The 14,446-nt window shown below is 32.3% G+C and overlaps 3 long non-coding RNA genes across 3 annotated transcripts; all 3 read left to right on the plus strand.

The window, feature by feature from the left end:
- Positions 1 to 1,354: 1,354 nt before the first annotated feature.
- On the plus strand, positions 1,355 to 2,876 carry LOC128176038 (uncharacterized). The gene is made up of 3 exons (XR_008242744.1): positions 1,355 to 1,446; positions 1,743 to 1,892; positions 2,768 to 2,876. It is a non-coding gene; the product is annotated as an uncharacterized LOC128176038 (long non-coding RNA).
- Positions 2,877 to 5,782: 2,906 nt separating this feature from the next.
- On the plus strand, positions 5,783 to 6,616 carry LOC128167035 (uncharacterized). The gene is made up of 3 exons (XR_008241207.1): positions 5,783 to 5,910; positions 6,174 to 6,308; positions 6,524 to 6,616. It is a non-coding gene; the product is annotated as an uncharacterized LOC128167035 (long non-coding RNA).
- A 4,222-nt stretch (positions 6,617 to 10,838) lies between these two features.
- Positions 10,839 to 11,981, plus strand: LOC128167040 (uncharacterized). The gene is made up of 3 exons (XR_008241208.1): positions 10,839 to 10,949; positions 11,200 to 11,334; positions 11,899 to 11,981. It is a non-coding gene; the product is annotated as an uncharacterized LOC128167040 (long non-coding RNA).
- The last annotated feature ends 2,465 nt before the right edge of the window (positions 11,982 to 14,446 follow it).

The following is a 14,446-nucleotide window of genomic DNA, read 5'->3' on the forward strand; positions in this document are numbered from 1 at the left end:
ACTCGCATCCTCGCGGAGAATGCCCGAAATAGTGCGACCTCCCACTCCTCTATAAAATATCCTAAGATTTGCTCTTAGACCAAGATCCTCACAGTACCTAACATCCTCATTACTTACTAGGAATTGTTGAAAGCGGCGTACAATAGAATGACCCAATATAAGTACTTTATTGGGCTCCATCAGTAAAATAAATCAAAAATATAAACCTTACCGCTTTATAGATCGCTTTGAAAATTTTCAATGCTTAGCTATCGGCGTCCTGAAAGAAGTGAGAACCCACGCTATTAAAATGACGCTCCCAAGATTTTACCGCGGAATAAATTCATTGGTTACCTCCGGCGACGTTGATTTTGTGTCCATATATGAAGCTGCTGTATAACTTTGACAATACCGCAGGAAATTTAACTCTCGCGAACTTAACAGAAATCATCAATATGCATAAAATATTTTAAGAAATCTTAAAAATCATTTAAAAACTGTATAATGGATTCATATTGAGTATTAATTGCCTGTTTTCAAATTGAAAAAGTAATATTAGGAACATGTAGGTTTATTTCGATAATAAACGCGTACTTTGTATTTGAACATGCATATATAAAGAAATATGTTTCATTCTTGTGTCCATTTTTTTTTTTAAATCAGAAATTAAAATCCTAGCAATATGCTCATTTCTGATAGATGTACAATTGATCTGTAAAAAAGAGAACTTCCTACCATGAAAACTGTAGAAGGGGTTATCCGTACAATGAGGGTACCCTATATGCATTATTTTGCCAAAAAATGACTTAGTTCAAAAACTGGTATTTTTTCAGTAATTTATATCAGAAATCAAAATCCTCGCAATATGCACACCTCTGAAAAGTGTACAATTGATCTGCTACAGAAAAACTTCCTATCTTAAAAACTGTAGAAGGAGTTATCCGTACAATGAGGGTACCCTTTTGGCAGCCTCCCGCCCTCCCACCCGCCATTTTCACAATTTCAATAACCGGATTTTTACGTTGGTAAATCCTGTTATATTTTGGTTTGTTGTTGATAATGATTATTCTTGTCACCACTGAAGAAAAAGTCTAGACATTTTTTGTTTCTCTTTGTTTATTTGTTGGAAAAAGTAAACTGTTTTTAAATGCGTTTTTTTCAAATTTTTAGTCAAAAGACTATTAAATAATTTGCAGAAATTATAAGACTTTTTACGTCTGAAGTGTGTTACGTAACATATTTGTTTCTGTACATGAATAACACGGTGACAAATAAGAAAATGTGAGAAACACTGTTTAGAATACCATTCTACAACTTTTACACCAGGTTTTAACGAGACTGCATCACGTTCGCAGCTTGATTTTTGTATAAATTACAAAAACGTTTGTATGTGTTAAAAATTCAAGATGAGGACTTTATTTGTGGTAGCTTTTGTCATTGCAAATTTTTCCGTTTTGGTATCTGAAGGTATGATATGCAAAACTATTTTAAAATAATGATAGATTTTGTTAAACAGTTTCATGTAGTAGTACCAATATATTTGAAATGATTAATCATAAACTGCAACTCTGCAATCTAATTAACTGAAAGTGAACTTAGAGGTACTTAATTATAACTAAAAGGCAAAATTCGTCCATTTGTTCATCTTTAAAGACATTTTTGCTGACAAAATCATAGCGTGCACAATTCTGCGAATAAATGGATAACTGTAAATCACAGTTTTAATTCGATCTTTAATACTGCGATTTCTTTGTGTACTTCAGCCCGAGTTCCACCTCTTCACAAATGTCCACCAGGTTATGTTGGTGTAGGAAATTGTCTGCCACCATTTGAAAAATGTGACGTTGGTTTCTGTTACATAGAAGATAGATTCAGCTTAATACTGGGACAACCAGGTGTATGCTGTCTTAGGCGTAAGTAGTCAGAATAACAACTTAGAAATTAAAATAGCTATCAAAGGTTATTCACCTAAAAAAATATCTTTAAAGCGCATGACAGGGATTGCCTTCATCAAACAGTATTATAGGGTCGTGAACATTATTAGACTTTATTTATTTCCTTTAGATGAAGAGCTTTGTATAACGTAGGTTTAAACAAAAAAAAGATTATTTTATTTTTTTCATATATAATATAATCTGTGGTTAAAAATATCATGATAAAAAATAAGGCAAAAATGATGGATAACTTATCGACCACCGAGCACTTTTATGATTGGTTTTAATGAACAGCTGCATTAATAATGATACAAGCACGTTTTGTAACTAGACAACTTAAAGATGGTGACGATTTGTAAGGACTTCTTTTTAAATAAACGCATAGGAATAAAAAGCATACAGTGGCGTTGGAAGCAAATTGAAAGGGGGGGGCTAGACTAATCATCAAAAATCTTGACAAGCAAAAAAAAAAACTTTGCCAAAAAGATAAATTAAGTTCGATGTTGTTTTACATCCTTTATGAAAAAGGCACAAATAAGGTGTAGTAAAATGCAGATAGGAAATAAGGAGGAAATGAAAGGTATTTAATGACATAGACATTTGACATAGAAACTTAATTCAGGGGCACTTCAAACTTCATACCTACCTGAAGTTTAAGCAAAATTAAAGCCACAGAAAAAAAAAACAAACCACTAAAAGACGGGGGCTTAAAAAGGACAAAAGATTATTACGTAACTTCTGTCGTCTTGTATAATTGCTTTTTAATGTTCTTTCGATATTCATCATGCATATACCACCGCTCACTAGACAACGCATATCACTAACCATCTATTTTAAATATTCTTTTATTTCAGTTGGATACTACGGGAAATAATTATCCACTACCACAGCATCTACATTAAAAGAATGTTCCTTTACCTCACTTGTTCTTTGTCATTATTATTAACTTAATGATGAGGTAATAGTTGGTCAAAATAAAAAGATATATATGGTCTTAAAATAAACCAAATTGCATTATGTAAGGTATAAAATCAGCCTTTAAAAAGTAGGCACATTTGATACCATTCGCTGTGCGTCGATGGGAACAATATTCCAGAAAGCTTTTCCAGAAAGCTTGGGAAAATATGGCGGACTCTCATTTAATCTGTACTTTTTCATTTAATCTGTAATTTTTCTCACAGCGTCAAGATACAAAACTTGGCATTTTAAATACAATGTTAAATTCCAGGCTATTCTTTAACTCTGAATTTCATTATATTTCTATTACAAGTGTAACTTAAGAAACAAATAAAGTAATCATTTATTAATTTATGAATTCGCTAAGGTTTCCTTCTTAAGATTCAAGTAAGATCTTGAATAATCAACAGGTACACTTAGGTTTACAACTGCCATTATATCACGCAGTTATTCTAAGATTTTCATTTGGCCTTACCTGGGTATGTGAGAATGGGAATACAACATAGGGTGTGGAAACAAAATCGACCCTCACCAATTAACTGTAGACTGTGCCAAGACGCTATTGAGCTCACAAAGACACTATCAAGTCACCAAGACAAACGGTACAAAGACAAGTGTAAAAACTGAGATTCAGTTGCTTTTCGACACAGCTCAAATCCCTGTTCTGTAGAACTCGAACCGACAAGTTTCACCAGACGACTGTTTGAGTGGATCACCGAACAAAGACTGACGAGAAATGACAGGGTAGCTCTATATATACCATTCAGTGATAATCATTGATTGACCAGAAACAAAGAATATGATTGGCTAAACAGTTTCCTGTTTCTGAACCTAATCCCCTCATAAGCACTTAAAAACTAAAATACTGTTCTGTTATAATTTGAATAGATGAGGCTAGGGGATGTACATTTACGTAAAAATTAGTAACAAAAAAGCATGTCTCATACTTCTTAAACGTATGAAAATGCTAGACTTGTATAAAGACAGTAAATTATTATTGAAATTAATCGGGTTTTCCTACTTAAACAACTTATTTTTCATTTCGGTAGCATCATTAAAACAGATAATGAGGTATCATGAATGAGGAAAGAGCATTATTTTCATATGTCATTATAATTGTATGATTAATAAGGTTATTTGAACTACTACAGATATAGAAAATTAGTTCTACCAATATTACGCAATTTTAAAGAATGTTTCAGATTTGAACTAAAACCAATGACAAATTGGTGGTTATTTTACTTTTTTCTTTCTTTTTTTTTTTGAAATGTTAACGTGATAAAATATGTTAATAGCAAACTTGCTGGTTTTGTGTACGTTCTTTGTAAATTGTTTATAACAATTAAATATTCACAAAGTAAACATGTTCCTTTTTCTCTTATTTCCATTATGATTTGAATTTATAAGGTTAGAAAACTGAGGGTTACATCAAGATTGTATGACTATATGAAATATTTGGTAAATTCCTGCAACAATTGATGGTTGCCCTTTTTTCATATATTAATTTAGAATATCAAACTCTTTGTAATGAAGAAATCAAGTGACTAACCTGCAGAGCCAGTTACTGAGAACTGATTGTTTGATCTGTTGTAAAGAAAAATATCGCAATCAGTTAACAAATTACCTTGTTCAAGGGCATTAACAGTAAAAGACTTCTTTTTTCAAGGGCATTTAAAATTTGTTGTTGCACTTCAATAAACCTGGCGGTGTTCTGTACCGACGTTCAAACATAAACAACAAAGATTTCTTGTTAATTATGTATACATGTGTGTTGTAAAGGAATAAAAGCATTTTAGCCTGTTTTATTTATTGTGTTCATGATTGCAATATTTTACTGTTTTTTTAAAGCAATTTGAGCTGCAATTTTCATGATAAAATTTTTTTAAACGAACATATTATTTTCTACTAAAATGACAAAATATCGTGGTTTTTAAATTTCTTTTCACCAAATTTTTGTGAAAAGGGCCGTTAAGGAGCATTAATTGGAGCGAAATTGAATTATTGTCGTCCTGTACAAAAATTGATTTGCTGTATGTTCCTAAGAAGAAATATCTTTCCTTTGACATAAATTAATGATTTTTTCCAACCTTATTTATCATAAAAATCAAGTCCCATGTAGACTTAGCATACTAGCAGGTTTTTACAACAAAATGAAATTCTAAAAAATACAGCTCATATTGCTTTAAATTGTTTAATATACAGGCATCGATTTTGAAATGGGGGGAGGGGGGGGGGGGGTCCAGACTCATCCAAAAAGATCTGTTTCAGTAAATAATGATTAATACAATGAATACACTGAAAAAAAAACACAGAATGACTTTTAGTCGAACTGCTACTATGTAATCAACCTTCATTGTATCTATCACATTAGATACATCGCGATTGCCCCCTTCATCTTGTCAAAATTGTCGACTTTTTCTCCTTGTGCAGTAAATCTAATTATGAAGTCCAAACCCGATGTTATAAACAAACCTGATTTTAAAAGTGTATCGAACTGTACATCGATGCAGTTAAATGAAAATTCAAATAAGCGTTAGTATTGAACAGTATCGAACCATTTCCCTAGTGCTGCAAGTTGCATTATACTTTAATTTGTTGAGAGTTTCATGACAACTCTATGACAGTTGAGGAGTAAAAGATTTACATAGATTAATTGTGAGTTCTTTTACCAAAATTACCTTAAATATTAATTTGCCGATCTTTTCTTTAACTGTTACATAATTTTAATGATTTGTCTAACAATGATTAATGAGTGGTGATTGCAAGTGCATCTTGTGTAATACAAATTAAAAAATAGATCGAAAAGAGGATAAAACCAAAGAATGCATTGTCATCGTGAATTTCTCAGAAAATATTTTTTTTAAACTTAAGTGCCAAAATATGATTGGGTAATGTCCGTCTGATTAAGGTATAAATAACGCTGTATATGCTGGAGAATATCAAGCTGTCTGTTGACCACTGACACATAATTACCCAAACATGGTGGCAAAAGCTGTAGCCGTTCTCCTGCTTGTGTGCTGTCTTGCATTGGCCTCTGAGGGTGAGTAAAAACTCTCTTTAAAACAAACTCTCTCTCTATCTTCTCTCTCTCTCTCTCATTAAACTTGGCTTTTAAAAAAAAATATTTTATTGGATTTGGTAAGCAAATACGAAATTGTTTCGAAATTGTTGAAAAAATTGAATTGTTTTACTGTAAACTATACTGCCATTTGAAAATGAAAAAAAAAATGACAAAATTTACGTTTTTATGTGAAAACATTTTTGATTCTTTAAATAACGACTCACAACTTAAAATTGTTACAGCCCGCATTTACCCGTATTGCCCTCATGGACAAACACAAGTCGGTACCTGCGGTCCACATACCTGGTGGAAGTGCTCTATCGGAAGTTGCTATCCCTTGAATAGCAACTTTGGTCTCTGCTGTAAATGGTTCTCCCGTAAGATTCTTTATTATTTTCCACTGTCAAATATACCATGACTTTCATGAACAGCAACATGATTAAGATTAAATATTATTTCTAGATAAATCACTGTAATCAGGTTTAATAAGTTCATTATCTAATGTTATTCGTTTGGCGTTATTAGATAAATGTAATTTCTGAAAAAGTATCAATTGTGTTTTACTGATGCTAGAACTCTTTGGTATTTGTAGCTGGTGGTTACTACTAGTAGTCCGAACAGAGTGGTTATTGTACTACAGATCAAGAAATAAAGATTGAAATAAACAAAATGTTTCAGTTTTTCCTTTCTGTTTCTTACTTTGGTCTTTTCATGGAGTCTTTACAACAAAAATATGAAATTGAATTTATTTTTTTAATCAGATAAGGCTAGAGAGATTGACATTTTATGAAACATGAAACTTGTTGTTACCATCATAGATGATTAAAAGGTTTTATTTCACAATAAAAGTTTTAAAAGACAATATAGTAGATAAATGAACAAAACAGATAGTCAATTGACTTGAAACATCTCTTGCAATACCGCTGACCAAAAACGAGGGTTTTTTTTTAATTTTTGCAAAACATTTACATGTACATGTACCTCACATAATAACTACGTGAAAAGAAAACGACCGATGCATGTTATTAGAAAGAGGATCAAATCATACATACAGATCTAACACTGATCGGGGTTTTTTTTGGTCAGGGCTACGGTACTCTGCTTGGCAAGAACTTAAGAACTGCAGTAAAGTACATACATATATATGTAGACGTTTGATAGAGATGTATTATTTATGGAGCTAGCTTCAATGCGAGTCAGTTATATCCATGCATTACAAGTTCTGCAGGGAAAGCGTTCCATTGATAATCGAGAATCTGATTTGAACTTAAACCAATTAAAACTGGTAGTGCTTTTTTTTAACTATTGAAATTTTACCGTAATAGGAATATGTAGCAAAATTTAAAACTGCGTTTTTCGTGCACATTATCTTGATATCAATTTAATGTTCACAAATCAAAAAAACGTTCCTTTTCTCTCTTATATCCATCAGAAAATTGAATATTGAGAGTAATTCATGATTCTCTAAAAATTTGTCACATCCTTGCAAAAATTTAAGGATGTCATTTTAAGCCACTACTATTTTATGAATTGTATCAAACCTTGCCTATGGAACGCCATAGCTGCCTTACGTGGCTATTTTATATGTAGATGGTGCTTTATTATATTATGCTGTGGTTATTTCATGTGAAGATGGTGCTTTATTATATGAAGATGGTGCTTTATTATATGAAGATGGTGCTTTATTATATGAAGGTGGTGCTTTATTATATGAAGATGGTGCTTTTTTATATGAAGATGGTGCATGAAATAACCACAGCATAATATAATAAAGCACCATCTTCACATGAAATAGGCACATAAGGCAGCGTTCCATACTTGCCTGTGAAGAAAATTACTATAACAAAACGTGGCTTTATCCGGAATTCGTTATAACCATATAATGAATTCGTAATTATAGACTTAGCGAATGGTACATATATTTTCCTTGCATATGACAAACTTTTGTATTTGGGAATTTAATAAAATTGCATTTTTCGGAAACCTTAAATAATCGCAATGTCAATTTGAAAAATATATTTGAGAGTTTATTCTTTAAAACAAGTATGTTAATTGGTATTGCTGACTGTTGACAATTTAAAAAAAGTTAGCTATAAAAGAATTGTTCACCCCTATTAGACTTAAATTTGCCCCTCTATATACATAAATTTGTTATTACCTTTGTTATGTCCGTATAATTTAACAAAGATTTGTTAAAATTTTGCCGGGGATTACAAAACTTGTTCGCTATATGGGATATTTCGCTATATTCGTGTTTGTATCTAATAAGCTTTACTGTAGTACGCAGAGCCAAATAACGAGAACTCATTGTTTGATCCGTTTTAAAAAGAAATTGTTATCAGCAAGACAAATTACATTGTTCAAGAGCATTTACATTGAGGGACTTCTATTTTTAAGGACATTTGTTGTAGCCCCTCTATATACCTAATCGTGTTTTGTATCGACGTTTAAACATGAACAACAAAGATTTATTGTTTTCGATCAATAATTATTTTATTTTGTTCTTTTATTCCTCGTTGTACAGGAATAAAAGCAATTGACTAAATATGAACAAACAGAGGAAGATAACTCCATTATGAAGAAGCGAGGGAAGACGCGGTATGATAAGGCAACTCTCAGCGATCGAGTAAAAATTCCTCTGATTGATATGGCGTCATAATAAGCAGCATGATTTCATATTTTACTCAAGAAACCTGTCAACTTTAACTTTATCTCTGGTCGAAATTAAAAAATTCACAGGCGTAAAATATCACTATACTCTGTCCCGAGTTTTTGTTTCCACCACTTTTTGCTTGATATTTCAATAATCGTAAATTCTTTTGTACTCCGACTTCCTTTATCAGCTAATATGAAAAATGTCCAGATTATTCGTTTTGAAACGCCCCCTCTATCACTTCAGGTTTCAATACACATCCAAAAATAGAAAGTCTACGGAGATTTTGCATTGCATCAGCCATTAATAAGCCCGGATGATAACGTTGAAAAATTGCGCGAGGTATGCCGAGTACTTCCGAATGGAGAAAAGATGTCAACATTTCCCATAATAAATATTATACATTTACAATTTAACACTAAATGACCATTTTGGCCACACCCTATACACTATATGAGTGTTTTGGCCCTGCCCTAGATTCAAATCTCTGCATTGGAAGTCTTCCTTCATATGCAGTCAGTTTTAATTCAGTGTCAGTAGAAGTAATGAAGACAATTTTATTAATATTAAATGCTTTAACATTAAAAATTCTTTTGGCCCCACCCTAGAGTCAGAACCCCTATGTCGGTTGACATGGAATTTTTAATTTTGGTACATAGCCACTTAGACTACAAAATTATGAAATTGGTTTTCCTTACAGGTGTAGAGTAAAGAAGATCAGTTTTAAACAATATTTGCAAAAGCATCAACACTAAACATCCATTTTGGCCCCTCCCAAAAGTCAAAACCCATACTTTAGAACAATTTTACCAGAGAATTTCCTAATTAACATAATTATGAAGTTAATATTTCTTACAGATGTGTGAGAGTAGAGGAAAAAAATTTTAAACATATATGCATTAACACAACACTATATAGCAATATTGCCCCCGGTACCTGAACCCCAGTTCCTGGGGCCATGAATTTCACAACTTAGGTAGAGAACTTCATGAACATCATAGCCATGCATTTAGATTATCTCAAATACAAATGGGAATGGAGAAGAAGATTCTCTAACAGTTAATACATTTTTACTATATGGCCGTATTGGCCCCACCCTAGATCCTAAACTCCAGACCTAGGGGTCATGATTTTCACAATTTAGGTAGAGAGCTTCATGGATATCATAGCCATGCATTTAGATTATCTCAAATATAAATGGGAATGGAGAAGAAGATTCTCTAACAGTTAATACATTTTTACTATATGGCCGTATTGGCCCCGCCCTAGATCCTAAACTCCAGACTTAGGGGTCTTGATTTTCACAATTTAGGTAGAGAACTTCATGGACATCATAGCCATGCAATTAGATTTTCTCGGATATAAATGGGACTAGCGAAAAAGATTCTCTAACAGTTAATACAATTTTACTATATGGCCATATTGACCCCACCCTAGATCCTGAACCTCTAATCAAGGGGCCATGTATGAATTTCACACAATTTTGGTAGAGGGCCTCATGGACATCATAACCATACAATCGGTTTTTTCCTTACATCTGTGGGAGCAGAGAAGAAGATTTTTGAAAAGTTGCATATTAGGCCTAACCGGTGGCGCTCTGGGGTTGAATTGGTAGAGCAATGAATTTTACAATTTAGATTCTTTTTACCTTAGAAATGCTTCGCACTTAAAATGGTAACAATTGGCATTGTACATTATAAGAAGAAGTAAAAAATGTAAAAATTTTGACTCCCCACGCACGACGACGGACGAAAACAGATGTGTTATAGAAATATGTTTTATCATTATAGTAAAATTAGTAGATTTGTTAAAAATTCAATATATTCTACGCGTTCAATAGGTTCGTTTTGCTAGTTTCCATATAGGACCTACTCTAGTTTCGTGACAATTTCATGACAATTGAAGAATGTAAGAGTAACATAGATTGATTGTTTTTTACCTTAATTACCTTGAAGTTTTTTTCTTTTACTATTGCATAATTTTAATGATTTGTCTGACATGCAATGATTAATGAGTGGTGATTGAATGTCCTTATTTTGAAAGTATGGAAATTAAACATGTGATCAAATTGTGGATAAAACCAAACAATGCATTGTCACCGTGAATTTTCCAGAAATGGCACTATTGATTAAAACAATGTTTAATCAACAGTTGACAGTATGCTCGTTAAAACTTTTTTAAATATTTTTTAAGGGAAAATATGATTGGATGTTTCCGTCTTATTTAGGTATATAACGCCGTATATGCTTGAGATTATCACTCCGTCTGTTGACTGTTGACCACTGAAGAACAGTGAAATCAAATATGGTGGGAAAAGCTGTAGCCGTTCTCTTCCTTGTGTGCTGTCTTGCATTGGCCTCCGAGGGTGAGTATCTCTATCCTTCTCTCTCCAAATGAACTTGAATAATAAACAATTATATCAATTATTTTAATGTCGGAATTGGCAAGCAAATACAACACTGATACGAAATAAATCGTTAATAATTTTTTTTCAATTCTTAGGCGTACATTATACCGCTATTAGAAAGGAAATTGATGAAAACTACGCTTTTATGTTTAAGAATTTTTATCCTCAAAATAATGTACTTAGAGCTATTACATGGATTATGTTACAGCTCTTATTCTTCCACATTGCCCACATGGACAAACACAAGTCGGTTACTGCGGTCCCCATACATGGTGGCGGTGCTCTGTCGGAAATTGTTATCCTGTAAACAGCGGTTTTGGTGTCTGCTGTAAATGGTTCTCCCGTAAGATTCTTTATTATTTTCTACTTCCAGATAACCATAACTTACTTGCAAACAAATTTGATTCACATTAATTATTAATCATTATTAACGGTATAAAAAAGTCCATTATTTATCATATAATTCGTTAATTATACCCCGCCTCGAAAGAAAAGGGGATACTAGTAATCTATTTTACCCTTCTGTATGTGTCTGTCTCAATGCCTTATGTCTGTCTGAGTGTATGTCTGTCCATATAGTGGGATGTATCAATCACGTCAACTTCCTGTTAAATGACGACATTGGTTTTCGCTTAAATTTTCTCAGCAGCTATAATTTTGCCACTGTTTTAAATTTTAATAAACACTTTGTAAATGCATGAAATATGGTGCAATTTATTTATGAACAAATTCCATGTCAAATTCCTGTTAAAAGTCGACTTTGCTTATTTTGTATATTAACATCAGGGCAGGGGTATCCCCATTGAGCATTGGCTCACAAATATTTTGTTGTTTTCATGATTTTGTTTGAGTAGTCTCCAGGATTTAAACAGAAATATTAATGCATATATTTCTTTGGTATTTGTAGATGGCGGTTACTACTAGTAGTCGTCCGAACAGAGTGGTTATTGTATTAAAGATTCAGAAATAAAGATTTTGAAATATACAAAACGTTTTGTTTTTCCCTTCTGTTTTTGACCTTGGGTTTTTTTTATGAAGAAAGTATATATGTTTTAATTAATAGCTTAATTGCATTAAGCTTGTGAAACATAAAACTTGATATCATGTTAAAAAATATGAAAGCTTCAATTTCACAATAGAAATATAGAAACAAAGACAGAATAGGAAATAGAATGGATGAACTATGTATATTGTCAATTGACATATACATCTCTTGCAATACGAGAATAATGGGTCTTTTTGGGCGTTTTCCAAAACATTTTCCTGACATCAAAACTATGAGAATGGAAATAATTGATGCATGATTTAGAAAGGGGTAGAAAAATCATACAGTTTGATAAAAACGAACAGCAAGATTGGCACGCACTGACAGAGTGTCTGACTGAGTGTTGAAATACCAAAGGTATAAGATATTACTTTGTAGTTTATCGGCAAAATGTCTATTTCTAAGTATAGATTGGTAATCCCTGTGGACAATAAGTTTTCAGTAATTATTCTTCTTGCAACGTTCTTTCTGATAAATTTGGGTCGCAGAATATTAATATACACAAAGTTTGTATGGTTGTTTTTGTATAAGATTTGTGAATTTAAAACCTTTAAACTTTTAAATTAATCACGTTTAGGGTTATTTTCAAATGAGAATATAAGATCAAAAAAGAAAGGCATAAAAAAAATCAGCAAAGAGTGGTGAGAAATGTGATTTATGTAATTTATATGAGATAGAGGAAGAGTGTCATTTTTTCACCGGGTTTTCCCGGAAAAAAATTAAAATTGTGAAAATGGCGGGCGGGCGGCTGCCAAAAGGGTACCCTCATTGTACGGATAAATCCTCCTACAGTTCTCAAGAAAGGAAATTGTTATTTTGCAGATCAATTGTACATATATCAGAGGTGTGCATATAGCTAGGATTTTGATTTCCGATAATTTATCAAAAAAATACCAGCTTTTGAACTTTGTCACTTTTTGGCAAAATATTGCAAATAGGGTACCCTCATTGTACGGATAACTCCCCCTACAGTTTTCAAAATAGGAAGTTGTTCTTTTGCAGATCAATTGTACATATATCAGAGGTGTGCATATTGCTAGGATTTTGATTTCCGATAATTTATCAAAAAAATACCAGCTTTTGAACTTAGTCATTTTTTGGCAAAATATTGCATATAGGGTACCCTCATTGTACGGATAACTCCCCCTACAGTGTTCAAGAAAGGAACTTGTTCTTTTGCAAATCAATTGTACTTATATTAGAGGTGTGCATATTGCTAGGATTTTGATTTCCGATAATTTATGAAAAAAAAAACCAGCTTTTGAACTTAGTCATTTTTTGGCAAAATATTGCATATAGGGTACTCCATTTCACTGGATACGGGTTAACATGGATTATGAATACAGTTCACGTAAATGAAAACCCGGTTTGCTGTCACATTGACAGCTTTTCACTTGTTATTCATTTGTCCAATTATATTTCATAAACACAGCCCTATCAAGAAATATTCCTCCAGAAGACAAATGATACCATAATCCATTTACAAAAACATTAAATTTTGCTAACTAACCTTGATCACAAGATGTGACAAAATCAACGTGTGTTCAAGGTAGGTCACAAAAGTGTGAATGTGTAAAAGTTAATGTTGATTCAGTTTGAACTATACATTTACTTTTCAATGTTACACAAGAGTAAAGTGACCACTTTGCAAGAAAGGTTTTAAATTTTTAAGTGTAATGATAATGAAAAGGTGATTTAAAAAAGGGTGACAACGTTCCTTGCCTTTCCACTTCATTTTTGAATGCAATTAAATAAATGCAGTTGTGTCTAGCTATAGGATGATTTTTAAATAGTCCCATAACTATTTAACTCGTGGATTTGACGGGTGCTTGCATTTATCGACTAGAATTAAACACAAATTTTACACTTGTAACATTGATTGATTCTTTTCGCCTCACGAAATATAGAACCGATTTGAACCAATGTTAGGATGAATCTATTCTATAAGAACTGGATAGCATCACATTCTCGATTACGCTTAAAATGAGTAATTTCATTGCTTAAAACCTCAAATAATGCATAACACCTTAAACAGCAAATAGTGGTAATTTTTCCGTTGATTACAAGGTGTTCATTAAGCTGGGTTTTTTCAATTTCTATTATGTTGGCAAATTGATACAGGTCTTAGGATTCATTGTTCATTGTTGGATATAGCGGGCTGGGAAGGTAAAAATCTTTAGATAAAAAAATTATTTGGCCTATCTATACAAGTTGTAGATTATTCTAAGTAATGATTATTTGCTTAAATGTATGATAATAGTAATAACTATACAAATGATTGTTTTATATTTATTCCCTTACATAAACTAAATTGGTTGGATAGAATAATTTTTTTTCTGAGTTTTATCCTTATAGGCAATGTAAATAATTGCTTTAGTTTTCGTTTGAAGTGTATTATGTCACACATTGC

Source organism: Crassostrea angulata, chromosome 1 (assembly GCF_025612915.1).
Source record: "Crassostrea angulata isolate pt1a10 chromosome 1, ASM2561291v2, whole genome shotgun sequence".
NCBI lineage: Eukaryota > Metazoa > Mollusca > Bivalvia > Ostreida > Ostreidae > Magallana > Magallana angulata.